The 25647-nt window shown below is 50.2% G+C and overlaps 1 protein-coding gene across 2 annotated transcripts in view; it reads left to right on the forward strand.

The window, feature by feature from the left end:
* Positions 1 to 2190: 2190 nt before the first annotated feature.
* The window catches only part of LOC140899116 (dual specificity testis-specific protein kinase 1-like), a 60202-nt gene continuing 36745 nt past the window's right edge, over positions 2191 to 25647 (forward strand). Inside the window, exon 1 of one of the 2 annotated variants that reach the window (XM_073313995.1) lies at positions 2191 to 2340. The gene's annotated coding sequence lies outside the window, so the exon portion shown is untranslated. The remainder of the gene's footprint in view (positions 2341 to 25647) is intronic. The other variant, XM_073313994.1, reaches the window with a different exon arrangement.

The raw sequence follows: 25647 nt of genomic DNA on the forward strand, positions 1-25647 counted from the left end.
GTAGACCAGGGCGGGGTGGGGGGAAAGGGCAGGATGGAAAGTAGCAGCACCTCTGTCTCCTGAGAGAGGCAGTGTGACCCAAATACACCAAGGTGCAGTGCTCTGGACTACTGGGTGCATTGTATTCGGGGCGGGGGGGGAATGGAGGATTGCATACATTGCATGGGGGAATGGGTACAGTGCACTGGTTGATGATGAAGAGCTAAGTTCCCGGTAAGCTGCGTGGCCGCGGAGCAGGCTTAGGGCTGCGCAGGTGGGGAGAGGCACCCCTCCCCTTGCCCGGCCCGGCCCAGCCCCTCCGGAGCTGCCAGGGAGAAGAGTCCTTCCCCCGGCCTAGCCCAGGCCTGCTGGAACTGCTTTGGCTAGGGAGAGGCGCCTCTCACCCGGCCCCAAGCTGCTATGGCAAGGGGGCTGGAGGGAGTCCTCTCTCTTCCTGCCACAGCCCTGGGTCAAACTGCACGCCCAAACCACTCAGCCCTGAGCCCCCTCCCACACTCCGAACCCCTCATCCCCAGCCCAGAGCCCACCCCCGCAGCCAGAGCTCTCATCCCACCACACCCCAACCCTCTGCCCCAGCCCTGAGCCCCCTCCCACACCCCAAACCCCTCATCCCCAACTCAGAGCCCACCCCCGCAGCCAGAGCCCTCAGCCCACCACACCCCAACCCTCTGCCCCAGCCCTGAGCCCCCTCCCACACCCCAAACCCCTCACCCCCAACTCAGAGCCCACCCCCGCAGCCAGAGCCCTCAGCCCACCACACCCCAACCCTCTGCCCCAGCCCTGAGCCCCCTCCCACACCCCAAACCCCTCATCCCCAACTCAGAGCCCACCCCCGCAGCCAGAGCCCTCAGCCCACCACACCCCAACCCTCTGCCCCAGCCCTGAGCCCCCTCCCACACCCCAAACCCCTCATCCCCAACTCAGAGCCCACCACACCCCAACCCTCTGCCCCAGCCCTGAGCCCCCTCCCACACTCCGAACCCCTCATCCCCAACTCAGAGCCCACCCCCGCAGCCAGAGCTCTCATCCCACCACACCCCAACCCTCTGCCCCAGCCCTGAGCCCCCTCCCACACCCCGAACCCCTCATCCCCAACTCAGAGCCCACCCCCGCAGCCAGAGCCCTCAGCCCACCACACCCCAACCCTCTGCCCCAGCCCTGAGCCCCCTCCCACACCCCGAACCCCTCATCCCCAGCCCACCACACCCCAACCCTCTGCCCCAGCCCTGAGCCCCCTCCCACACCCCGAACCCCTCATCCCCAACTCAGAGCCCACCCCCGCAGCCAGAGCCCTCAGCCCACCACACCCCAACCCTCTGCCCCAGCCCTGAGCCCCCTCCCACACCCCGAACCCCTCATCCCCAGCCCACCACACCCCAACCCTCTGCCCCAGCCCTGAGCCCCCTCCCACACCCCGAACCCCTCATCCCCAACTCAGAGCCCACCCCCGCAGCCAGAGCCCTCAGCCCACCACACCCCAACCCTCTGCCCCAGCCCTGAGCCCCCTCCCACACCCCAAACCCCTTGGCCTCACCCCCAGCACACATCACCCCCATATTAGTGCACATAACAGAATTAATTCCCCACATGGTCGTAAAAAATTAGAGGGAACGCTGGTGGAGAGTGGGTACATTGCATTAGGAGTGGGTGCACTGCCAGGTGGGTATATTGCTCCCCCGGGGGTGGCTGCGTTGCAGTGGCATTGCCCAGTGGAGGCGCACTGGAGGGCGGGTATATCGCACTGGCAGTGAGTATATTGCTCTGGGGATGGGTGCATTGTCGTGGCAGGGGGCTGTATATCGCACTGGGGATGGGTGCCTTGCACCTGCAGGGGAATGCATGATTGGAGGGTGGATGCCTTGCTCTGGGTCTGGGGGCGGGTGACTAGGGGATGGGTGCCTTGCACCTGCAGGGGAATGCATGATTGGAGGGTGGATGCCTTGCTCTGGGTCTGGGGGCGGGTGACTAGGGGGTGGGTGCCTTGCACCGGCAGGGGGTGCCCGGTGGGGGGCTGCCTTGCGCTGGGCCGGGCCGTGTGATGCGGAGCGGCCGCTCGGTGTGGCCGCTGGCGGGGGAAGTGCGGCGCTCAGCCCCTCGCAGCTTGCCCGGGAGCGGGGAGACAGGCAGGCGCCGAGCTCAGCCCCGCGCGCCTCCCCCGGCTCCGCTCCCAGCGCCGGCGGGCTCGGCTGCCGCTCGCCTGCTGCGGCCGGGCGCGGAGCTCCCCGGGGAGCGGAGCAGGGCGCCCCCGCAGCGCACCGGGGACGGAGCCGGGCTCGGGGGGAAGGAGCCGGGAGCCCGCACCTGGAGCGCGGCAGCCGCCGCTGGCCGAGCCGGCAGCAGGTGAGAGCGCGCCGCGGAGCCGCGTCCGCCGGGCGGGAGCGGGGCTGAGCCGGCCGGGACGGGCTGGGGCAGGCGGGGAAGGGGATGGAGCTCGGTGGCAAGGCGGTGGGCTCAGCGCTTCCCGAGGGGAGACAGCCCCGCCCGCCTGGACCTCCCCGCCCCGCGGCTCAGCAACTTGGGGGACCCACCCCCGCCTTGGGGTCCCTCCCTTGCCCGGGCTCCTCCGTGCAAGCTCCGCCTGCCATCCCTAGCCCTGCCCAGAGCCCCACAAGATGGTTGTTGTCTCTCTGTGTGGCAGCAGGTAGGATCTGGGCCGCGGTTGCACTGGGTGCGCTGCTCACTCACGCTGGCTCCCGGCCCCGAAGAGCTTGCACCGCTCCTGGTTGCAGCGTGGTAGGTGCTTTACAGGCCGGGCGTGCTCATTTAGGTGCCTTCTCCGAAGGCTCCACAGAGCACTATTTTCACGTCTGATCATTTTAGCAGAAACACCTAATCAACCAGTTTTCTTAGTGGTCATTCTTAGGTTTCAGAGTCAACACCCAGTATCTGACTATGGATGGTTCACACCTCTCTGCGCTAATGGGTCAAATTGAGTCCTGAGGCAACAAGGGTGCAACTTCCATTGACTTCAGAGGGGGCTGCAGCCCCTGGTACCAACCCTAGATTTGGTCCATTGTTGCTGACTGACACTGACTGCAGACAGCAACCCTATCAGGTCACATTGGGAAGGTGCTTTAGAACCCTGAGGGTAGGAAATTTTCTTTTCTCAAATAAAAGTTTAAACTCTGCGGAAACTGATGGGGCTGCCAGAGAAATGCCAGTATGGCTGAGGCTGGTTTGGACAGACCCCCAGGAACTAGAGTTCAACATACTAATGACTATAGTAGCTGTAAATGCTAATCAGTTGCCCATGTGCTGGTAAGCAGTTGTCCTGCAGAGGGATCTGAATTTCAGTGCTGGATGAAGTGGTCCCTGTGTATCTGAGATGCACCTCGCAGGTGTGCTGTATGGCTAAATTAATTAATGTTTAAAAAGAACTTTAAGATTTTTGACTGGAAGAGGTTATAGAATGGTAAAATAATTATTTGGATTAGTTAAATGCTGCAGGCGAGTTAGTTCTTCTGCAAAAGGGCTTTTGGTCCCATGGGCCTACTTTGCGCTTTCCTACGAAGCCTTCTGAATTGAAGAGAAACCCTGCCAGGGCGAGGATCAGGGCTATCGCTGTGCTCCAAAGCTGTCCTTTTTGGGGAGTGGAAACGAAGCATGTTTAGAAATTAAGGGGCCTGATCCTGCAGTTCCACCATAGGCAATATTCTCATTGCATTCAGTGGGAGTTGAGCTTGATGAGGACTGTAGGGGAGGAACATCAGGGATACTGTCCTGGATCAGCCCAATGGTCCACCTAGTTCAGTATCTCGTCTTCAACAGTGGCCAGTAACTGCTGCTTCAGGGGAAGGGCCCTGGGTGTTTTAAATGCTGCAAAGAAGGAGCAGATACCCGGAGAAAAAATGTGGATATGACTCAGTGTGAGGTTTTCTCTCTTAACGGGATGTCTTTTTTTTTTTTTGTTTAAACAATTCCTATAACTCTAAGTAACTAAAATAATTTGCTGTTAATGTTGACCACAGATCACATGTATCCTGTCAATGCACATTTTAGCACTGAAGAGAAAAGGAGGTTCCAGCTCAGTTTATTTTTTTGTGGAAAGTTTTCCCTTTCCCAGCTTGTTTGTGATGGGCTACTCACCACAGACGTGGCTCACGGCCATCATTCTACCAATGAGGAAGTCAGGGACAAGTGCCCAGTTCATTGTGGTTCAAGTTCAAATTAGTAGGGCAAGAAATTCCAAAATAGGTTTGTGAGTATTCACCCAAGGCTGAAATTTACTTTCTCAAATTCAGCATTTCCGATGTGCAGAAGATCCAAGAACAAGACACTGGGGAAAGCAGATACTGAGTGTAAGGGATGGAAGGAACGAGAGGACTTTACCTCTTTATTACTCTTGTTTAATATCTGTATTACGGTAATGTGCAAAGGCCGCAATCAAAACAGGGCCCCATTGTGGTGGGTACTGAACAAACCCATGGGATGTCATGGCCCCTGCCCAAAGAGCTTGCAGTCTAATTTCAGACAAGATGCAACAAGCAAATAATAGGAGTGAATGGGGGAAGGGGAGTCTGATGGTGCTAAGACCAAGTGATTGCATAAGGTCACTGTTGCACAACTTGATTGGGTTACCCTCCCCTCGGGTATGTAACTTGCTCCTCTTCCCCCTCCCCCAGTGTTACCCCATCTCCTCCTGGTGTGTTGCTCTCCTTTTCCCCACCTCTTGGGTGTGATTCAAGCCTGGGTGTGTCTCGCCGTCATCTCTCCCAGAAGTATCATCCCTCTCACACCCATGTGGGGTGTGATAACTTGGGAGCGCTATCCCCCCCATGCTGCCTGGCAGCCACATTCTTCCCTGCTCCCAAGGCAGTTATTTTCTAACTGGCTTGTTACCTCATCTCCTCCCTGGGAACCCCCTCTCTGATCTCTCTCCACCTGGAGGTGTGCCATCTCCTCCTCTGTTTATTGAGCTGCTGCTCTGTCTCCTGCTCCCATCTCCCTGTCTGTCCATTACCCCCAGATAATAGAGGGGCCTCTGGAAATGTAGGGCTGGAAAGTTCTGTTAAAGGGACAGTGTCAACTTCATAGGCATCCAGTTTAAATCAATGAGTTGGAAGTTGTTTTGGTTCCTACATCTGCCCCTAAGGCTGCTGCCCCAGCCTGTTTTTGTGGTTTGACAACTATGCTTTCAGATTTATAAATGTGTTTTTTCTCCCCAGCTACTATATGAAAGACTCCTACAAACAACAGGAGAAAGTGACCCTACAAGAGAAGCAGGGAATGCAAAGTGGTGACAATGGGACAGAGTAAATACACTGAAAAAAGCAAATCTTGAATGATAACAAAGAATAGGAATACTGTACCAGCCGATAGCAGTGTGGCCTTAAAAGGGGCTGAGCTGAAGCCAGTGGAAGCTGGGGGTGCTTGGCACCCTCAGCAGCATCAGATCCTTTTTGAAGAGCGAGTTAAAGATTGGAAATAGAGAGCCGTTGGTTTAAGCCAATTTTATCACAACATTTCCCCCAAATCCTGTAGAGTCAGGAGATTCAGAGCCGAGATTAAAAAAGATCATGTGGTTTAATGGGAGAAATATTAGATCATTGTAGTTCAAAAAACCTCAGTGTTAGAAAGATTTGGAAGTCATCAGGCCTCAGTCCAACAAAGTTCTTAAACCCATGACGGATTAGAAGCACCTAGTTCCGCTGTCTTCAGGGAGATTGCTTACATGCAGAACGGTAGGCACGTGTTGCTGTATTGGGGCTTTTGGGCCTCATTCTATCTATGACAGGTCTCAGAGTAGCAGCCGTGTTAGTCTGTATCCGCAAAAAGAACAGGAGGACTTGTGGCACCTTAGAGACTAACACATTTATTAGAGCATAAGCTTTCGTGAGCTGCAGCCCACTTCACTGGGTGCATAGAATGGAACCTATAGTAAGATATATCTGTATACACACACATACAGAGAAGGTGGAAGTTGCCATACAAACTGTAAGAGGCTAATTAATTAAGATGAGCTATTATCAGCAGGAGAAAAAAACGTTTGTAGTGATAATCAAGATGGCCCATTTAGACAGTTGACAAGAAGGTGTGAGGATACTTAACTTAAGGAAATAGATATGTAATGACCCAGCCACTCCCAGTCTCTATTCAAACCCACGTTCATGGTATCTAGTTTGCATATTAATTCAAGCTCAGCAGTTTCTTGTTGGAGTCTGTTTTTGAAGCTTTTCTGTTGCAAAATTGCCACCCTTTCTATCAATCCACTCTATCTATGGAAATCAGGGAAGCTGAGATCAGGGACCTGTCGGCCGCACCGCCTTCATTTTTCCATCAAACCTTAACACTGACCCGCTCAGCTGAAAGCTTGCTCTCGCACATAACATCACTGCTGTCATCGCTCAGGGCATTGTGCATTGATGGCCAGATGCAGCTGTTTGTGCAATACCACACAGGCTATGGTCACACAACACCCTGCCTGTCTGGATAAATTCCACACTTCAGCACTAAAAAGTAAAAATCAGCAGCAAGAAACTCTGTGATAACAAGGCTTGGTCTTTCTCTAGTTTCTGTCTTTACAAAGGGTCCCAAAGCACCTTACAAATGTATGGACTGACACCTAATGTCCTAAAGCAGGCAAAACTCCCTGAAAGCCAGTCAGCAAGGCCTTCGGGATTTGGTTCTGTGTTTACACAGCACTACTTAAATGCACCCACCTGTGTGGGGGGACAGTCGTGTGGAGAGCACACTGAACAACAGGATAAGGAAGAGGGGACGTTTTGCCCGCATAGGAAATTAATGTGCTTGTACTCTTTTCCCCACCTTTATGATATAGATAGAAGGCTGCTTGGTTTTTACCTTAAAATTGTCAGGTGCGGTCTTCCTTGTTTCTGCTGAAGGTCATCGTAGAGGGCTCCGGGAGGTTTGTCAGCCAGTATTTGAAGGAGCAGAGTTGTTAGATCTTTAAAGAGGTCATTTCAGGGTCTCTCCTACCTGATGCTAAGACATCAAAATCAGCGTAATCTCTTTTCCCCCTTCCCTTCAACGTTAATATTTGCAAGGGAAATGTTACGTAAAGTAGCGTGGCTTGGTTCACATTAAAAAGTTCTGTTAAAGGGACAAGTGACAGTGACTGGTTTATGTGGCAAGAGCCCATGCCTTGGCTCTTCTCGAGGCACTGAGTACTGATGGCAAATGCGTTGACTACTATTTCTCAAGTCTTTAATCTGAGCTTTCGGGGCCAGAGGTTTAACTCTGTCTCCCGTGAATCCTGAGTGTCGCAGCCATATGATGAATGTTTGGAATTAGTCCTTTTCCATTTGATCGTTGTAGGGATCAGTGACACCAATATTTCTAACAGGGCTGGTTGCAATAGGACAGATGAGAGGTGCTGCGTTTAAAAACAAACTCTGTGGGTCACATTCATCCCTGTGTAACTTCATCAAAGCCAGTTATGCCGGGGATCAATCGGGTCCTATATGGTTTGTGATATATAGCTAATTAATGAACTCTATCATAATTACACTGAGGCTACGGCTACTGGGATAAGAATAGTATATTCTTACTCCTAGTGACTTAGCCATAAGTAAGTAGTGCAAATATACTTCTCAATAATCATTCATGATTCCACTCTGAAAAGTGACTTTATAAACCCAGCATTGTGGGGCTCTGGGTTCATTTTCTCTCAGTAACTCCAGATCAAGTCTGCTTGGTTTATAATTAGGAAGGCTGTTTGCCCTGCAATCGCCCCCTGTGATCTGAGAGCCAAGCTGGGTACTTCCGGGCTCATGTGCCAAGAGCACCGAAGAGTCTGCATTAAGAACTCAGTGTTGATGGTGCACGAGGCACAATTGATCCAGCTCACTTTCCCAGAGCTGCCTTGGCTCTCAGGGACTCACTGGAATATGATATAGTAAAAATGTAGGGCCAGATTCGTGGGTGCACTAAGGTCATTCTGCTGGTGTAAATATGCTTTGTAGCTTGACTGAGCCCCCTGACATTGGATAACGCGTGCTGGCCTGATTCTGTGCCTACATAGATCACCAGTAGTGCAGCACAGTTGAGAAAAGGGGCATGGCTGGATGGAAAGAGGGCATGGTGTAGGCATTCCTCCAGGTGCAGTATCTGGGTATATTCCTTGGTGATCCACATGTAAATCACATGGAAAACTCTAATGTATATTAGAGCTTCTGAAAGGTTGTTCCACATGGCTGTGGTTTTGGGGACACCTGTGCAGTATGGGGTATGGAGGGAGCAATTCAGTTCACCACCACTCCCGAGTTCTAATAGTCTCTTACACTGACTCATTGTATGTCCTTGGGTTAGTTGCCTAGCCTCTCTTTTGTTCAGCTTTAGTTTTCCAATCTGTAAAATGAGGATAAAAATGCATGCCTGCTTCACAGGGCGAAACGTGGTTATTGATGACTTATTGTCTGTCTGTACAGCACTTTAATTATGTTAAGCGCTAAGTATCCTTATTCTGTATGACCACGAGGGGTCTATTTCAGGTGTTAGCCCAATCTCTCATCTTGCCTAGGGCTGTTACGATCTGCCGTGTGCCTCCCTGCCGGTTGCGTGCTCGTTGAGATGGACACTCATGGAAGGCATTGTGTTTGATGTGTCCAACATTAGCAAGAGATGGTGACTGTGGCATTGCATGTGAGGTTTCTGGAAACAGCCTGGTTGCCTTGAGAAACTTGGGCTAAAACAAGTTCCTGAGCAAATATTGTCTGTTTATACTGTGCTGTGTGTGGAAAGGCATTGAGTCCAGGAAGGGCAGCCGGTCTTTCAGGGAAAGTGTATCGCAGAGATGGATAGGTCACTGACAAGCCATGGGAAAGTTTTAATGCCTTGCAGCTGTGTCTATGCTACGGAGCCTATACTGGCATAGCTATGTCCTATATATCATAACCCTGTAGTGTAGAAGCAACCTGCGCCAATGGAAGGGGTTTTTCCATTGATGTAGCTATGTTGACCTACTTTGTAAGTGTAGACCAGGCCTAAGAACTCAGCAGGCAGCTGCAAAAGGGCAGGGCGCAGGGAGGAGGAAACGCTCAGCAGCAGAGAAAGAGAGGTCAGCAAGGTATGAGCTGATCCTTAATAAATGTGCTGTATCAAGTAACACCCTTACTAAATCGGTTCTCATTTCTGGGGCTTGGCTCATCCCTGGTGTGACTTCACTGATGTCAGGCATGACGTCTCAACGTCAAAGAGATAATGTCTTGGATTCATGCCTGGTATAAGCAGGTGTGATTCAGAGGAGTTGGACATACTTACATGCGGCCTGGATTTGACCCCACACATCTGTTTGAGTAGCCTGCTTTATGGGTATCTGCTGATAAAAGCAAGGAACTGACTCTTCCTTATTGAGTCAACAATAAAATCCTCATCAGCCAGGAGAGCTCAAGATATCACTCTGTGTCTGAATGGCTCTGTACAGGGGTACAACTATACCATATTCCCCAAGCACCCTACTACATGGCTAGTTAGGAACATCAAGAATGGCCCTACTCTGCAGATTGCTCCTTGCATGTGTCCCTCTCGCATCTGTTCACCCCCAGCCAAAGAATCAAAGGATACAGTCATTAAATACCTCAGATGGCGAGGCGGGGCCGGGATAGCCTGAGACGTGCCTGCATAAGTCGGCAGAGAGGGCGAATGCAAGAGGAGGCTGGTGGGTAAGACATTGGACTAGCCCTTGGGAGATGTAGGTTCAGTTTCCAACTCCGCCATGCACTCTTTGTGTGAGTTTGGGCAAGTCTCTTGACAGGAGCATTGTAGAAGCACAAGAGCCATAGTAAGACTAAGGGATTTGTGCTCCAGTCCCTTAATCTCGCCATGCCTCAGTTCCACAGCTGTGGAATGTTTTCCTTTCTCCAACCTTGTGTATTTATATTGGAAACTTTTCGGGGCAGGGGCTGTCTCCTACTGTGTATCTGCACAACACCTAGCCCAATGGTGCCCTGATCTCAGCAGGGGCCTCTATAAACTTGAGTTTGTGGGACCCGGGCTTGTAGACTTGAGTGTCCCTACTGCATTGTAAACCTGGACTTACAGTTGCGCGACACGGGTCTCACAGCCATGCTAATGCGTCCACACTGCACTGTGCAGACCTTCTGACTCGGGTCTGTGGCTTCCCCTGCATTCACACTGGAAAATGACAGGGCTTGGACCTGAGTCACAGTGGGATTCAGGGTCTGGCACACCCTGCAGCAGAGTCCAAGGACCCAGATCCTGAGTAGAGTCAGTCTGATTTGTGTGTGGACAGGAGTGGGGCTTTGGCTGAAACCTGACTCCACAGTCTGGACTGAGAGTGTGGTGTAGACATACCCTAAGTACTAGTATTATGTGTATTATGTGGCAATGTGTATTATGTGTATGTTATTATTATTATAATATTATTATGTGTATGTGGCAATGAGGGAATGCGTCCTGCTCCCTCTATGTCAGAGGTTCTCAAACTGGGGGTTGGGACCTCTCAGGGAGTCGCAAGGTTATTACATGGGGGGTCGCGAGCTGTCAGCCTCCATCCCAAACCCCGCTTTGCCTCCAGCATTTATAATGGTGCTAAATATATAAAAAAGCGTTTTTAATGTATAAGGGGGGTTGCACTCAGAGACTTGCTATGTGAAAGGGGTCACCAGTGCAAAAGTCTGAGAACCCCTGCTCTAGATAGCTATGGTATAGCCCCAGTTACCCTAGGGCAGTGATACTCAGACCTCAGTGGTTCAGGAGTCAAATTAGTGATAGACGTTACACAAAAGAGCCCCAGGAGTGTGAATTCAGTGTTGCATTTACTGTAGTTCTCTCTCTCTCTCCATATATTATTCTCACAGCAAATAAGTTAATAACTTACTTAATTAGTTAATAACATAGTATAAGCATCCCCATTGGTTAATTATTAAACCACCCAGTGTTTTAATATAATGAGCTGGAAAGAGCCGCAAGAGGCACGTTAAAGAGCCGCTTGCGAGCCTCAGTCTGAGTATCGCTGCCCTCTTGTCTGAGCGCCTCGCAGTCTTTAATGTTTTTATCCTCACAACACCCCTGTGAGGCAGGGCTGTGCAATTATCTCCAGTGTACGGATGGGGAACTGAGGCACAGAGAGACTACAAGTGACTTGCCCAAGGTCAGCCAGGGTGCCTGTGGCAGAGCAGAGAGAGAGCTGACTCCACCTCTCCCAAGTTCTAGGCTAGTGCACCCTAACCACTGCCCCCTCTCTCAGCAGTTCATGTGCCTACATACATTGCTTTTGTGAGCAGCTGCAAAAGGGCAGGGCTTCTCTGACCCAGCGTGGGCTTCCAGCTGTCAGTTAAAGTGCGGTGCTAATAACTACATTTCTCTCCCATTGCGTGGCCCCACCACCACTTAGCTGCTTCTTAGGGTGTGAAGGAACAAAATATGGACACCATGTAGAATCAAGCACGTGGGTTTATTACGCACAGCGCTGGCGGAGTGTCACCTTGCTTATTAGGCTCAGAGACACTGCCAAACAATTGATTACAATGGATTATATGGATTTTCCATGGGCGGAGGGAAATGACGGGGTAGGCAGTCCCAAACCCCTGGATAGGTCTAGCAGCAAGACAAGATAAGCACAAAAAGAAAAGGAGGACGTGTGGCACCTTAGGGACTAACCAATTTATTTGAGCATAAGCTTTCGTGAGCTACAGCTCACTTGGTCGGATGCAAGATAAGCACAGTAGCCAATGGTCGTCAAAAGGTTACATAATGTCTCTGCCCATGGTTTCAGGTTAACATGACACTTAATTAGTACACAGGTGTTTTCCTTTGAACAATATATAGAGTAGTATATATAGTAGTATAAAATATATATGTTGAATTCTGATTTGGGATCCATAGGAATGAAGTAGCTCCCCTGATTGTCCAACAGGTACACACCTAGGAGTTAAAGCAAAAGGACAAATGAAAAGTATATAGCAATAAAGATTGTCTTTTAGTTGTTCATTTGTGTTTCTAAGGCAGGCACTGGCAATGGCTTGGAGGAGAGGTGCACATCTGTGAGAGGGAGGATAATCATATCTCATACTGACATGTTTGAACCTCTTCCACAAACTCAAGGCTGATGTGTAGGAGGGCACCTCTTCTACAGAAGAAACAGGGCCCCTTTCATTCCTTAGGTCTGTTTGCAACGTTGAGATAAAGCCCTCAATTATAATTTCCACCTAGATTCTTGCTGACCTTATCTTAGCAAAAAGCAAGGTGTCCTTTGTTTGTTCTGATTCTTAGCTAATATTGTTCGCTATTTGCTAGGCCTCTGTCTTCTTGACCAAACTCTGGATTTTGGGCCTGTAAAAAGAGCTGACCCCGTCTATGTAATCAGGTTGTAACATAAACAGCATATGGATTATAGCCCTTCAGGGTGGCACAAAGTCATATTTTGTTTTTTGAAGGAGAGTAAATCTTGTTGCATAAAAAAGCCAAAACACATTCTTAGAATTCAGAAACTGGACTAAGGTTGAGATCTGGTGTTGGAATTCCCTCCGAGACCTTTTCCAGTTGACTGATCAGGATCCCCTTATCCGGTTCTGGGAGAACACTTTTTATCCAGGTCTCTGGAATCCAGACTCATCACTGAGGTTTCTTTATTATCACTTCATAAAGCGACACATGAGGTTCTGGTGCAGGGGGGTTGGGCTAGGGTGCACCACAACGGCAAAATCAGATGCTATGCAGAAGACTAATGCCCACTCATTGCATTTTTATATTGCATCACACTTCATAATTGGTTTACTGATTTTTATAACCAATCCCTGTATAGATCCTAAACTGTCTACACGTTACAAAATATACAAGTAAGCAAAGCTGCAGCTGCAAACTATCCCACTTACTCTGCTTACTATTTCTTTATTCACAAACTACATATTATTTTCAAGGTCACTTGTGAATTCATGCTCTGTCCATTAATTAATCTGTTTCCTGACTTCTGTTTTCTTTCATTGTTCATGCAAGGCCTACACCTAGAATCTTGGACTCTCTCCTTTATTAGAATCCAGATTTTTGAAGTTGCATTGCTGACCCAGTGCTGTTGTCAGAGAAACAAGCATAAGATGGATGTGCACTTGGCTATCGTGTCAGAGAATAACTAGGAGTGTTTGTATGATGAAGTCCTAAGATAGGTGCTAGTTGTACTGAACACTCCTTAATCATGTTGAATTTAACAGAATTCATTAAGTTCCAACCCCGTCATTGTATTGCAAGAGCGGGCATTTTGCTTGTGAGGATGAGTTGCATAATTCAATAAAAGGGGCTTTGAAAATGTGCCTTCTAGGATTGAAAAACATCCAAAACACAACAGCCTCTGGGAGATCTGTTAGAACAATTCTGCACTGTAGCCTTTTTAGGGGAAGTGCTAAGTTGCGGAGTGCTTTCCTTCTCTCACCCCTACGTAGTAGCAGAGAAATTTGCCTAAAAAAACAAATCCTTTGTCCTTATTGAATTTGTGCCTTTGAGCAGCATCTAAACTGAAATCATTTAACTGTCCAGGAGCCGTAGTTTCAGCTTGGGAAGTGAGAATCAATGAGAATTGATGGAACTATTGTGATTCATTTTCCAATTTTCTTTATAAATATTTTGAAGTGTTCTAGATGGCGATTAACTTTCTTTGCTTAGAGTTTATCACCATTCCACTGGGGTTGCAAAAGAAACCGCATATGCCTTGATAAATGGGCTGACAGATTGTAGGGTTCCATCAAGTAAGCTTCCTCCCTGGTGTAAGCCATCTGAAGCCAACGGTTACGATGAGAATGGCTTCAGCCCTTAAAGTCCCCCCGTGCTCTTAGCAGAATGCTGGTTTGTGGCAGAGATGCTCCTGAGCAGAGATTCATTTGCAGCAGGATTTTTTTCTGGGGAACTATTTTTTCCTCTTTTCTCAGTGATGGAAGAATACCCTGTCACAAAGATGCGCTAAATATTGCAACATCTCAATCCAAATGGGGGCTCCTGGGAAGCCATTTGATTGGGGCTCTCCATTTACAAGGCCCAAAGTTCAGGGTAGAACCTTGCACCCCACGGCAGTTTGGGGCAGGAGTATTGTTTAATTTGTGCCAGGGCTTGCTAGTGCTGAGCCCCGCGCCTCTGGGCTTGCCGCATCAGTTATGAAAGTGGGGGAAAAAAAACCCCAAAAAACTTGAGCTCCAGCTTCTCTTTCATTACAAATTAAGTAGCTGTGGGGTGGGGTCACAGGAGAGAGCATCAGTTTGTAGAGAGGGTTAGGGGCTCCGGGGTGAAGGTTTCCTGCTAAACAGAGGATGGAGCTGGCAGTGTGTCCCCAGAAATGTGGAAAGGAGAGGCCCTGATTCCCCAGGTAGTTTCAAGGCATCATCATCATCACAGGGCTCTGTCAGCAGAAAGCCTCATGAGCTGGTTCAGAATGATGAGTGGTAAAGATCCTGGTACCATTTCAGCCGTCCTGGGAAGGACGGGGTCTCTCTGCAGCTGCAGGTTAGGTAGCGTGGTGTGAATGGTCCGTAGCTCTGTTAGGCCAGAAACACTGTCCCTATCCGCTCTGACTGCTGTCGGCCCAACACTTAGTGTTGGAGTCCGGGGATAACCTTACACAGCCCGGAGAGCCTGGTGGAATCTGCAAGAAGCAGGAGAGAGAGCCTCTGAGTCAGATTGCGAAACCACCCCCACAGATGGCACCAACCAGGCCCCTTGTTGGCAGCCTCAGCAGAGAGGCCAAGCACTGAATGGGCCATTGACCGAACTCCCTTTGTGCCCTCAGAGCCGTCTGTGCAGGCCGGGTGAGGTGCATCAGCAGGGTGGTGGGAGGGAAGCCAGCTGCCCAGGCTGTGCCAGTTCTGTGAATGCACAGAACTGGATTCCCTGGGGCTGTTGACCCAGCGCCATTCACCACCACAAAATCCACTTCATTCTGTTGAGGTTTTTCCTTCTCTCGGGCATGTTTTACTTGCCGTGGCCCTGGCCTGCGTCTCTCCTTGCTGTTGGCAGCAGGGCTGTTGCTCCTCTGCCAGCATGCTGCACGGGGTCTAGTTTAGGGGGAAGCATTCACTTGCCCAGGAACCAGCTGGGCCACAGCTTCTAGGGTCAGCCTGGTCTGATTCTGCCTTGGTAGATTTAGACAGGGGGTAGCTCAGTTCTGGGACTGAGGGCACAGAGCAGCCCCCCATAGCACCTTTCCCTTGGAAAGGCTCTGATCCTGGAGACAGTGATAGCGATATCGGACTCCTCTCTGCCCATCTTCTCCAGGCTTTTCTCCCCCCTCTTCCTGGCACTGTGCTTCCTTTGCTCCTGGTGGTGGCTTCTCTTGCAGGTCTAAAGATCCCTGTAGTTTGAGAGGGTCCAGTTTGACTTGTCTGCTTATTAATAAACGACTCATCCTCTGCTCTTTCCACGGCCTCTGTTCAGGCCTTACTTAGGCATAACTCCCACTGACAACAGTGGGGACTGAAGCTCCCCGTTGGACCCCAGGAATATAGGGGGTCAATGGGGATATTGGTGATGTGATCCACACCCCAGCTTTCCACTACTGGAGATAGGGTTCGAATCCTAATTTGTACCACAAGAGGGAATCCGCATTGCGGTCTCGCTGCCTTCTGCATTTGTGCCTGTCACAGATCCACAGCATGGCGTGGAGCTTCTGCTAAGCCGAGACCTGGGATTGGAACAACAGAGGATGTGGGGCACAGCAGAGGTGCATTAGCAGCCTGGTATGGGGGGTGCAGGAAAGGAATAGTTGGCGGGGGAGGGCTGTGGGTCAGGATTGAGATGCATCAGCTGAGCTGTCTGGAATCCAGGGGTGGAATAGCTGGAGGAGTTGCAGGATTGAGGTGCCCTGGTGGAGCCCAGGAGTGGAATGGCAGTGAAGCTGCAGGACCAGACTGAGGTTCATGGCACAGATCTATGCGGGAAGTTAGCACAGCTCCTCCCCACGCTGTTCCTTTATCAGAACAGCACAATTAATGCTTCGTTTTCGTGAGAACTAAATTCACTCCTGGGTCTGAAAATGGCTTTAAGAATAACACAAATTGCCTTGACAGACACTTTTGCATTTTTATGAGTTGCCACTTAGTGTCAGCCAGATTCTCGGGGGTGGGAGGGTGAGGAATGGATCTGAGATACTTGGAACCGGCAGCGTGGCTGGGGCACGGAGTGTGTCACTTTGGCACTCACCTAGAGCCAATGGGCAGATTTGCCAGACTGCAATGCAGAGCTCTGTCCTGCAGGCTGGCTTGTCCTTCCCCAGACTCCCCACATTGCAACTCTCACCTCCGGGTATTGTTATGACAAGGCTGTAGAGAGGGTTGAAATTAGAGATGGAAAGACCTGCTAGGACCCATCAAGTTCATCCTTGTAGGGGACTGTAACAGGGTGGCTTGTTGCTGGAGGCCTGGGGCTAGCCAACCCTGATCGCAGAATGAGGCACACCTGAGCTGAATCAGGTACTTCCCTACAAAGGGCAGCGGGTGGCTGCAGTGAAGGGGGAAGCCTCTGTGGAGAGTGAGGAAAGGCTCCTGCAGGGAAGACCCTGAACCAGGGGAGTTGTCCCAGGCAGGGAGGTCTGGGAGAGACCCTGTCCAAGCAGGAGACAGACTGCAAAAGCCCCAGGCAGGAAAGCCTTGTGTTGGGTGAATTTAGGAATGGCCTTTGTTTGAGGATTTTGAGTTTTGTTTGAAGTTTCGTTTCTGTGAATGAGCCCGGTCCCCAGGGAGGGGTACTTTTGACCAAGAAAAAGCCTGAAGGGAAGTTTTATTTGAACAGTCCGAGAGGGGAAACTTAAGGAGGCTGCCCATAGTGTAACCCTTAGGCCACGAGAGGCATCCAGTCTGGTTACAGGGGCCAGGGTTGTTCCTACAGCCAATTCTCTGATGCATGGTCCAGCTTAGAGTTGGTGTGGTTTTTTTTGTTTGTTTGTTTTTTTAAGTACAAACCATGGGATTTCTATCCTTTCCCTCGGACTATTCCAGCGCTTCATAGGTCTCACCACTGGGAAATGTTTCCTGCTATTCAACCCTCACAGCCAGAAGGACGCATCTAGTTCAGGGATGGGCAAACTTTTTGGTTCGAGGGCCACATCGGGGAATAGAAATTGTATGGTGGGCCATGAATGCCAATGAAATTGAGGTGGGGCTGGGGATGAGGAGTTTGGGATCTAGGAGGGTGCTCTGGACTGGGACCGAGGGGTTTGGAGAGCGGGAGGGGAATCAGGGCTCAGACAGAGGTGCGGGAAGGGGTGCAGGCTCTGGGATGGGGCTGGGGATGAGAGGTTTGGGGTGCAGCAGGGTGTTTCGGTCTGGGATCAAGGGGTTTGGAGAGTGGGAAGGGGATCAGGGCTGGGGCAGGGGGTTGAGGCGTGGGGAGAGGCTCAGGGAGTGCAGGCTCCGAGTGGCGCTTACCTCAAGTGGCTCCTGAAAGCAGCGGCATGTCCCCACACAGGCACCACCCCTACAGCTCCCATTGGAGCGCCCCCGGTGTGGTGCGGCCCCGAGCCAGGGCCCCGGCCGGAGCGGGGCTGAGCCACGTGGTGCGGCCCCGAGCCAGGGCCCCGGCCGGAGCGGGGCTGAGCCACGTGGTGCGGCCCCGAGCCAGGGCCCCGGCCGGAGCGGGGCTGAGCCACGTGGTGCGGCCCCGAGCCAGGGCCCCGGCCGGAGCGGGGCTGAGCCACGTGGTGCGGCCCCGAGCCAGGGCCAGCTTAAAACGGCTCGTGGCCTGGATCTGGCCCGTGGGCCATAGTTTGCCCACCCCTGATTTAGTTTGACCTCCTGTGTATCACGGGAACCTCACTCAGTTACCCCTGCACTGAGCTCAGTAACTGGTATTTGGCTAAAGCGTATCTTCCAGAAAGGCATCTGGGCTTGATTTGAAGAAACCAAGAGATGGAGAATCCCCCATTCCGTTGATAATCTGTTCCAGTGGTTAAACACCAAACTCCATAAAAATCTTCGTTCTGTCTGTACCCTTCCTTTGTTCAGTGACTTACAGCTATCTGAAAAAAAATCTCCTTTGGCTGTGAAAGTTCATGTTTTCTCAAAGAGCTTGTCTGCCTGGGAACATTTTATTTAAACAGAGCCAGTTCCTCCAATGTGGACATCTCTAAAGTATTTTTATGGCCCCCATCTCAGTAGTATCAGCCCCTCACAATTTTAAATGTTTTTAGCCTCACAACGCCCTTGGGAGGCAGGGCAGTGCTAGAATCCCCATTGGCCAGATGGGGGACTGAGGCACAGATAGACGAAAGGCTTGTCTGCACAGCAGGTTACTGCGTGGCACTCCAGGGCTTTCACAGCGGACGTGGCCAGATGGTGCACTGCAGATTCACCCCCTGGCTTACTGAGCGCTAATGCACCATGTAGACAAGGCCCTCGTGGCTTGTCCGAGGTCACATACGAAGTCTGGGGCAGGACAGGGAAGTGAACCCAGTCTCCCACGTCCGAACTAGTGTCCGGACCACCTGACCATTTTCCTCTCTGGTTTTGGTTCTGGCTTATTTCGCGTGATTGGAAGTTGAGTAGAAACAGGTTTAAGCAAACGGAAACAAGCTACTCAGGCTGAAATACGAGTGTCCACGCAGGGGCTTGCGTTGCTTGAACTACATTGGCTTAAAAAGTTAAAGCACCTCAACCTTCTTGTGTGGACAAGGCTGTAGTGCAGCGGAGAAAGTGTTTGGCAGCGAGGGTAAAATCCATCCAGCCATTGCTGAGTTACTCAGGTTTTAAATTTCAGTCAGTCAGCTGCTGCTGCTCCATGCCGTTCTTTATCTTTGTGCAGAAGGGAGAAGTAGATTTTGTAGGTTCTTTGTGCAGCCCTTCTACGTACAAATGTTTCCCTGTTCCAGGAGACATGGGAAGGGGGGAAGAATTTGGGTTTGTGCCATTGAGCCTGGAGAACTGTATAATGGCAGGAAGCCTGTGAAACTACGAAACCATAAGAAACAAGAGAATGAAGAGGGAAAAAAAAACGAGGAGTCCTTGTGGCACCTTAGAGACTAACCCATTTATTTGGGCATAAGCTTTCGTGGGCTAAAACCCACTTCATCAGATGCATGCAAGTGGGTTTTAGCCCACAAAAGCTTATACCCAGATACATTCGTTAGTCTCTGAGGTTCCACAGGTACCCCTCGTGTTTTTTTTTTTCTTTGGCTGATACAGACTAACACGGCTACCACTCTGAAAAGAGAATGAAGCCTTAGCAACTGAGTGGAGAACAGGTTTCAGAGTAACAGCCGTGTTAGTCTGTATTCGCAAAAAGAAAAGGAGTACTTGTGGCACCTTAGAGACTAACCAATTTATTTGAGCATGAGCTTTCGTGAGCTACAGCTCACTTCATCGGATGCATAAAAGTGGAAAATGCAGTGAGAATATTTTTATACACACAAACCATGAAAAAATGGGTGTTTACCACTACAAAAGGTTTTCTCTCCCCCCACCCTACTCTCCTGCTGGTAATAGCTTATCTAAAGTGATCACTCTCCTTACAATGTGTATGATAATCAAGGTGGGCCATTTCCAGCACAAGAGTGATCACTTTAGATAAACTATTACCAGCAGGAGAGTAGGGTGGGGGGAGAGAAAACCTTTTGTAGTGATAAACACCCATTTTTTCATGGTTTGTGTGTATAAAAACATCTTCTGTATTTTCCACAGTATGCAGCCGATGAAGTGAGCTGTAGCTCACGAAAGCTTATGCTCAAATAAATTGGTTAGTCTCTAAGATGCCACAAGTACTCCTTTTCTTTTTGAGTGGAGAACGGATATTTAGACTGTTTGTAACTCTGTATTAACATCTTTCTAACTTCAATATCTAATCAACAATTGAGAAAAGGGCTTCTTTGTTACAGTGTCAAACCCACCCCCTCCCATTTAAGTGTGAGAGCTCACCATAGACAACCCTACAGCAAAACCAGAGAAGGTGTCACAGGGTCCGCCCACGTTCCCGCCTTCTCATCCCTGTGCTCTTTGCTTAAGCTGGTCAAAAAAGGGGTCCCAACACTTCTTCCAGGTGTTTCACCCATGTCTCTTTATTTACAGTGCTTAGTGCAGCCCCAATTCCCGCAACACCAATCCCCATACTGACCCTTCTCTGCGACTTCTGGTCCCTGGGGCTTCCTGCAGTCAGTAGAGACAGAGCTGCAGTCCCCCTGTCTTCTCCCCTTGCTAGCCCCCCGAGCCTTTCTCTGGGCTTATATCTCCTCCCAGGCACCAGCCCTGCTGGCTCCACTTGGCTCAGCTGATTCCCCTGAGCTGCCCTTGTTAGGGTCTGCCATTGAGCTCCTTGCTGAGTGTCGGACCCCTGCACCCAGCTGCTCTGCCGGGAAGCCAGGGAGTAGCCACCCCTTTAGCAGGACATCCAAGGGGTTTATACCCCTGCCCTGCCACAGAAGGCCAGACTGGATATTCCTAATACTTTTTTCAATTAAAAAAACAACCAAATTTTGTTACTCTTTTCAACTCTTCATCATAAAGAAGCGAAAAAGGCCACAAGACCAGTTAGAAACAATCCTTTGCCGATCATCTTTGAAATAATTCCCCCAGTTGGCTCAGAGCACACTCAGATGATTGCTACGTCCCGATTTTCAAAATGGCTGTAGTGGCTAGTGCAGAAGACTAAGGGTGTGTCTATACTGCAGTCAGGAAGAGTGATTGCAGCATGTGTGGACGTACCCAAACTAATTTGCCCAAAAATTACAGTGAAGCCATGGGAGCCAGGCTAATTGCCCTTTACAAGCCCATCCCAGGCCCCGGGCATGTAGTAGGTGGTTAATCCATGCTGCCTTGCCTTTGCTGCTATTTTTAGAGCTAACTCAGTCAAAGCTAACTTGGGTTTGTGTATACATGTGCTGCAGTCACCCCCTCCTGATTGCAGTGTAGACAGACCCCGAGAGTCAGAGCTTCAGGAGTTGATTGACCAGTGTGACCCTTAGCAAGACACTTCACCGCTGTCTACTCCAGTTTCCCTTCCTGTCTGGGATAACCTGAGTGGGTGTGAGGCTTAATTGGCATAAACCACTTTGAGATTATCAGATAGCAAAGGACAAAGTACTGGCACTGATTTCCATTCTCATGTGACGCTTGCCATTTTGCACTTGGGCATGGACAAACCTTGTGCTTCTGCCTGGATTGCTGATACTTCTTGCCAGCAGCCCAGAACACCTGTGCCCTTCAGTGCTGGACTAGAATCAATGTTATGTCTGCCTGGATCCATACTTGTGAGCTGATCCATGCACACTGATTGATTGATCTCCCTCTCCTGTGTCAGGCCCACGGTCTCATCGCGTCTGTTCTTTGTTGCCCAGGGGGTGGCTGTGTAGATGACGCTTCATATACCATTCTCGCTTTCTGGTTAGGCATGGAACTGTGCTACAGAGAACGCCCAACACCAGCTAAGGTGTGCCGATAAGGGAGGCAGTACAGTGCAATTAACACTCCAATCAAGTAGGGCGTTTTAAAAAATCCTTTGCCCTTCGTGTTTTTTGGTGCGAGTGGGAATGATCAGGCCTCTAGTGAATTATTCTGGCGTATTATAGACCTCTTGTGCTCTCATTAATCATTTTAAACCTCGTGGTAGTCTGCTGCACTGCGTCCCAAATGGATTGTAGTTTATTCCAAATGCAGCACAATTGCTCTCTGCTTTGGGGTAGCTGGTGCAATTGTCCCTTATGTGTTCATTTGGAGAGTGAACCCTGCACTCGGCATTTTAGATGCTCACAAATTAAATGCTGTGGGAGTGGTTGGAGAGAGCCCATATGATTTCAATTTATATCCCACTAAAAAGAGAGGGAACAATAGCGGCATGTTAAGCTGTTCCTTGATACAATGGGGTGAAAACTTGGCCTGTAAGGAGCTGCTTTTTAACGTGGGTGCTTTGCATCTAACCTCAGGTTTTGGGAAGCATGAGATAGGGAAGTAGAGTTTGCATTGCTTGGGATGATGAATGGAAAATGCAGACAATGAAAAGAGGGACTGGTTGCTAGACAAAGCAAAGGGCCAGATTTAGAGCTGGTGTAAGCGGGAGCCACTCTAGAGATGCTGTGGTATGTCACCTGGTTGACACTAGGTCTGAATGTAGTGGAAGGGGCTCTGTTCTGTTACAGGCTGATGTAAATCTGGAGTAACTCCACTGAAGACAAGGACGTTCCTTCTGATTTACACTGTGGTAGCTGAGATCAAGCTGTTTCATTCTGATGTCTGCCTGCCCAGTGTGCCTGCGCTACGTGGAGGAATTACACAGCCCAGCCAGGCATCAGCAGCCTCCCCTTGTAAGGGTCTCTCCTAATTCTGAATATGGTGCTGGGAAAGCCCTGCTTTGCTAGTGAGTTGTCACCACGGTTTCCATCAGCTGAGAGAGCGAGATCAGGCTCCTTTTGGCCTTGCTAGCAGCCTTCCTCGTCCCCTGAGCAAGAGTAGAAAGTGTCTGTTCTCTGGTCATCTTGTGAACGCTGGTGGCCTGTGTGCCAGGAGCGCATGGAGATGCCACAGCAGCGCTCTCCAAGACCCCACTGGCTTTTCTCATGTGGTCACCCCGAACATGGAGTCACTACCATTAGAGATGGGCTTAAAATGAAACCCAGATCCAGCGCTGTGTGGATCTGGAGCCTTGTGTGTCTGTAATGGGCTGACCCAAACCCCCTGCAGCCTTCGGGGTGGGTTGAACCTAAATCTCAGCCTTGCAGCTCCAATTCAAGCCAAAGTAGCAGAAAGTGCTTGTCACGTCAGATCAAGAGGTGCTTAATTCTCTCTCCCCTAATCAGATCAAGCTGCGGAGAAGCCAGTCACTGTGGTTCATGCTGTCAGGCCATCTCTGATCTGCTGGGATATGCCCCCTTCCCTCTGCTCGCTGTGTCCTGGGGTGGAAGGAGCAGTTGGGTCAGAAGGGGAGGTGGGGTAAACGCCTATGATGTGGAGCCTTGCTTTGCCCGAGCAAAGGAGAAGTCGGCTGCTTGTTTCCCCTTTGGGTGCAACTGACCCAATGATCGCTGGATCTCCGCTCTGCAGCAGCATCTGCTGACACACACGAGTGCGACACCCCAGGCTCTTGGCACCACATCAGCGCCAAGAAATGGAAGAGTGTGGGGTTTTCCCTTTGTAAGCCAAAGTCAGCAAATATATCACTCAGCAAAAACCATCCTGCAAGGCTGCTCTTTCCAGTCCCTCCCTCCCAGCAAGCTGCGTGCAGGCCTGTCTTCCTGACGCGTTGGGTCAATCCAATGCCAGCCTCCCTGTCTGCTGCGTAAGGGGCTCCTTTCCTCACACTCTGCCATCTCGAGGGAAAGGCCGTTTCATCAAGCACTGTGGATGGTTTATTATCTCAAGCTCTGGATGTTTTTCGCTTGCCACTGATCAGCATGGGGTGAAGCTTGGAAGGGCTCAGCCTGATAGAATGTGTGGGATACAGGCTGCAGACCAAAGTCTGCTCAGAGAACATAAAAACGGCCATAATGGGTCAGACCAAAGGTCCATCTAGCTCAGTATCGAGAGGATAAGGAATGCAGAGGAGTTAACCCTTAACTTGCTCCAAAATTAAAGCCCCTTTTATGTTTTGGACTTCTTGATGTCCGCTCTTAAAGGGCCAATACCCAGATCTAGCACAGCTTTGTTATTGTTATCAACTCTTTGGATGCAGAAGCACCTAGAGGTCCCAACCAAGATCAAGACCCTGTTATGCTAGACACATGCATAATAAGAGCTTACAGTCTAAATAGTTCAGGCAAAGGAAACCAAGGCCCAGAGACCCAGCAGGTCAGAATTGAACCCAGGTGTCCTGACTTTCCGGCCAGTGCCTTATCCACTGGGCCATGGTGCCTCACCTCTAGTGGTCTCCCATGCCTGGAGAGAGAACACAAGTAATCCCATGGGTAGACTAATCCAACCATACAGTTTGCACTGCTCTGGTATCTTCCTTCTGAAGATCTCAATGGATTTTATCCACACTTAGTTTATGAAGCCTCCCAGCCTCCTGTGGGCAGGTCTGTATCATTTTAGGAAGTGGCAGAGTGGATGAGACCACTAGTGGTCCATCTAGTCCAGTGTCCTGGCTCTGAAAGTAGGCAAGAGGCCCTGCAGCAAGCAGTGACGGGAAAGTTTCATCCTGTTCTTCGTGTCCCCACTTTACAGATATGAATCAATAGGAGACGGATTCTGTCAACCTTATTCTCCTTCACCTGCCCACCGCTTTGTGATTGTGGAGAAAGAGCTGGAGTGGCCATTGGCACTCAGGACTCCTGGGTTCTCTCCCTATCTGCCTCTGACGTTTTGGGTGACCTTAAACAAATCACCTAAGTTTTCCACTTGTAAAATGAGGCGAATAGCACTTATCTATTTGTGCAGAGTAGTTTGTGGAGCTTTGTTCACTATAAAGCAGTTTGAGAGTGTCACATCGGAGGTGGGCACTTCATGCTGAGAGTGGGGGTTGGGTGAAATCTCATTGAAGCCGGTGGGCATAACTACCACCCTTCATTCAGGATAAAGAAACAATCAAGCCCCTTTATGGACCAGGTCGCTGAAACAATAGAAACCACCACCCAAAACACAGGCACATGGCAAAGCTTGGATAGAAGCTGACCCAAGGGGCTTTCGAGGGACTGACTGCAAACACGGGCTGGGGTGTTGGTTGGTGAAGGAGTGTGCATGTGTCTGTGTGAGAGAAGCAAGCAGCAGAAACACAGAAGGACTCAGAGAAGGTGCAAAAAAGCCCCAGACACAGCCAGAGAGAAGCCCTCTTAGTGTCGGTGCCCTGAGGGAAAAAAAGCAGAGGGCGAGTGAGTTTTTGGGTGAGGTGCTGGCTGAAAGAGGCTTGGATCTGTGTACAAAGGAACTGTCTGCAGCTGTTTGATTCCTACTGTGTCCAGGGAAACAGGACTTTGTGCATCCTTTGTAGATTAACAGGATTGCATCAGAGAAATACTTGACTCCACGGTCAATTTCTCCTCCTAATAGAAACAATCAGTGGTTTTCAAACTGGGGTGCGCCAGCTCCTAATGGTGGACAATGCACGGTATTAAGACTTCGCAATTTAATTAGGGTTGCCACCCATCTGGTTTTTTTTTACCCAGACAGTCTGGTTTTTGGCTTCTGTGTCAGGGTGCCATTTTACGGTTGCTAGTTGCCTGGTTTTCGGGGACCTGGCAACCCTAAATGGTATCTCAACCAAAAGTCTCGTTACAGCAGGGCAGGGTGTGGTGCAGGGTCATTAACCCATGCCAGCCCTTGCTCAGCTGGGGCCGCTTCCTTCCTGCAGGCAGGCTCCTTGAGACAATCCAGCGAGCAATGGAGGGAGGGGGTGAGTGGAGCAAGCGATGGGGTGTAGGCCTTGGGGGAAGAGGCGGAGTAGGAGGTGGGGCCTGGGGGAAGAGGTGGAGCAAGGGCCCGGGCCTCAGGGGCCTGGTTACCAGCATTTAGAAAGGTGGCAACCCTAAATTTAATCATAGCTTTATTATGCTCTTATCTCAGAGGGGGGTACGTGGTAGACTAAACTATTTGGAAAGTGATACACAGTTTGAAAACCACTGTGCTAGGCCCTGGAAAATTGGCTAACCCCTTTTTGATCCAAGTGGTAACATTATTATTTCCATCCCGTGTCTCATCACTTGGTGTTTAACATTCTAGTTACTCGTTAAGAGAACCACAGCTTTCCGGATGGTTTGGGGATGAAATAAACCCAGTTTGAGATGGAAATGACTGTTCAAGAAGCGTTATGGTGCCTGAGTATAGAATTCAGAGGGATCTC

This window comes from Lepidochelys kempii, chromosome 16 (genome assembly GCF_965140265.1).
Source record: "Lepidochelys kempii isolate rLepKem1 chromosome 16, rLepKem1.hap2, whole genome shotgun sequence".
In the NCBI taxonomy this organism is placed as follows: Eukaryota; Metazoa; Chordata; order Testudines; family Cheloniidae; genus Lepidochelys; species Lepidochelys kempii.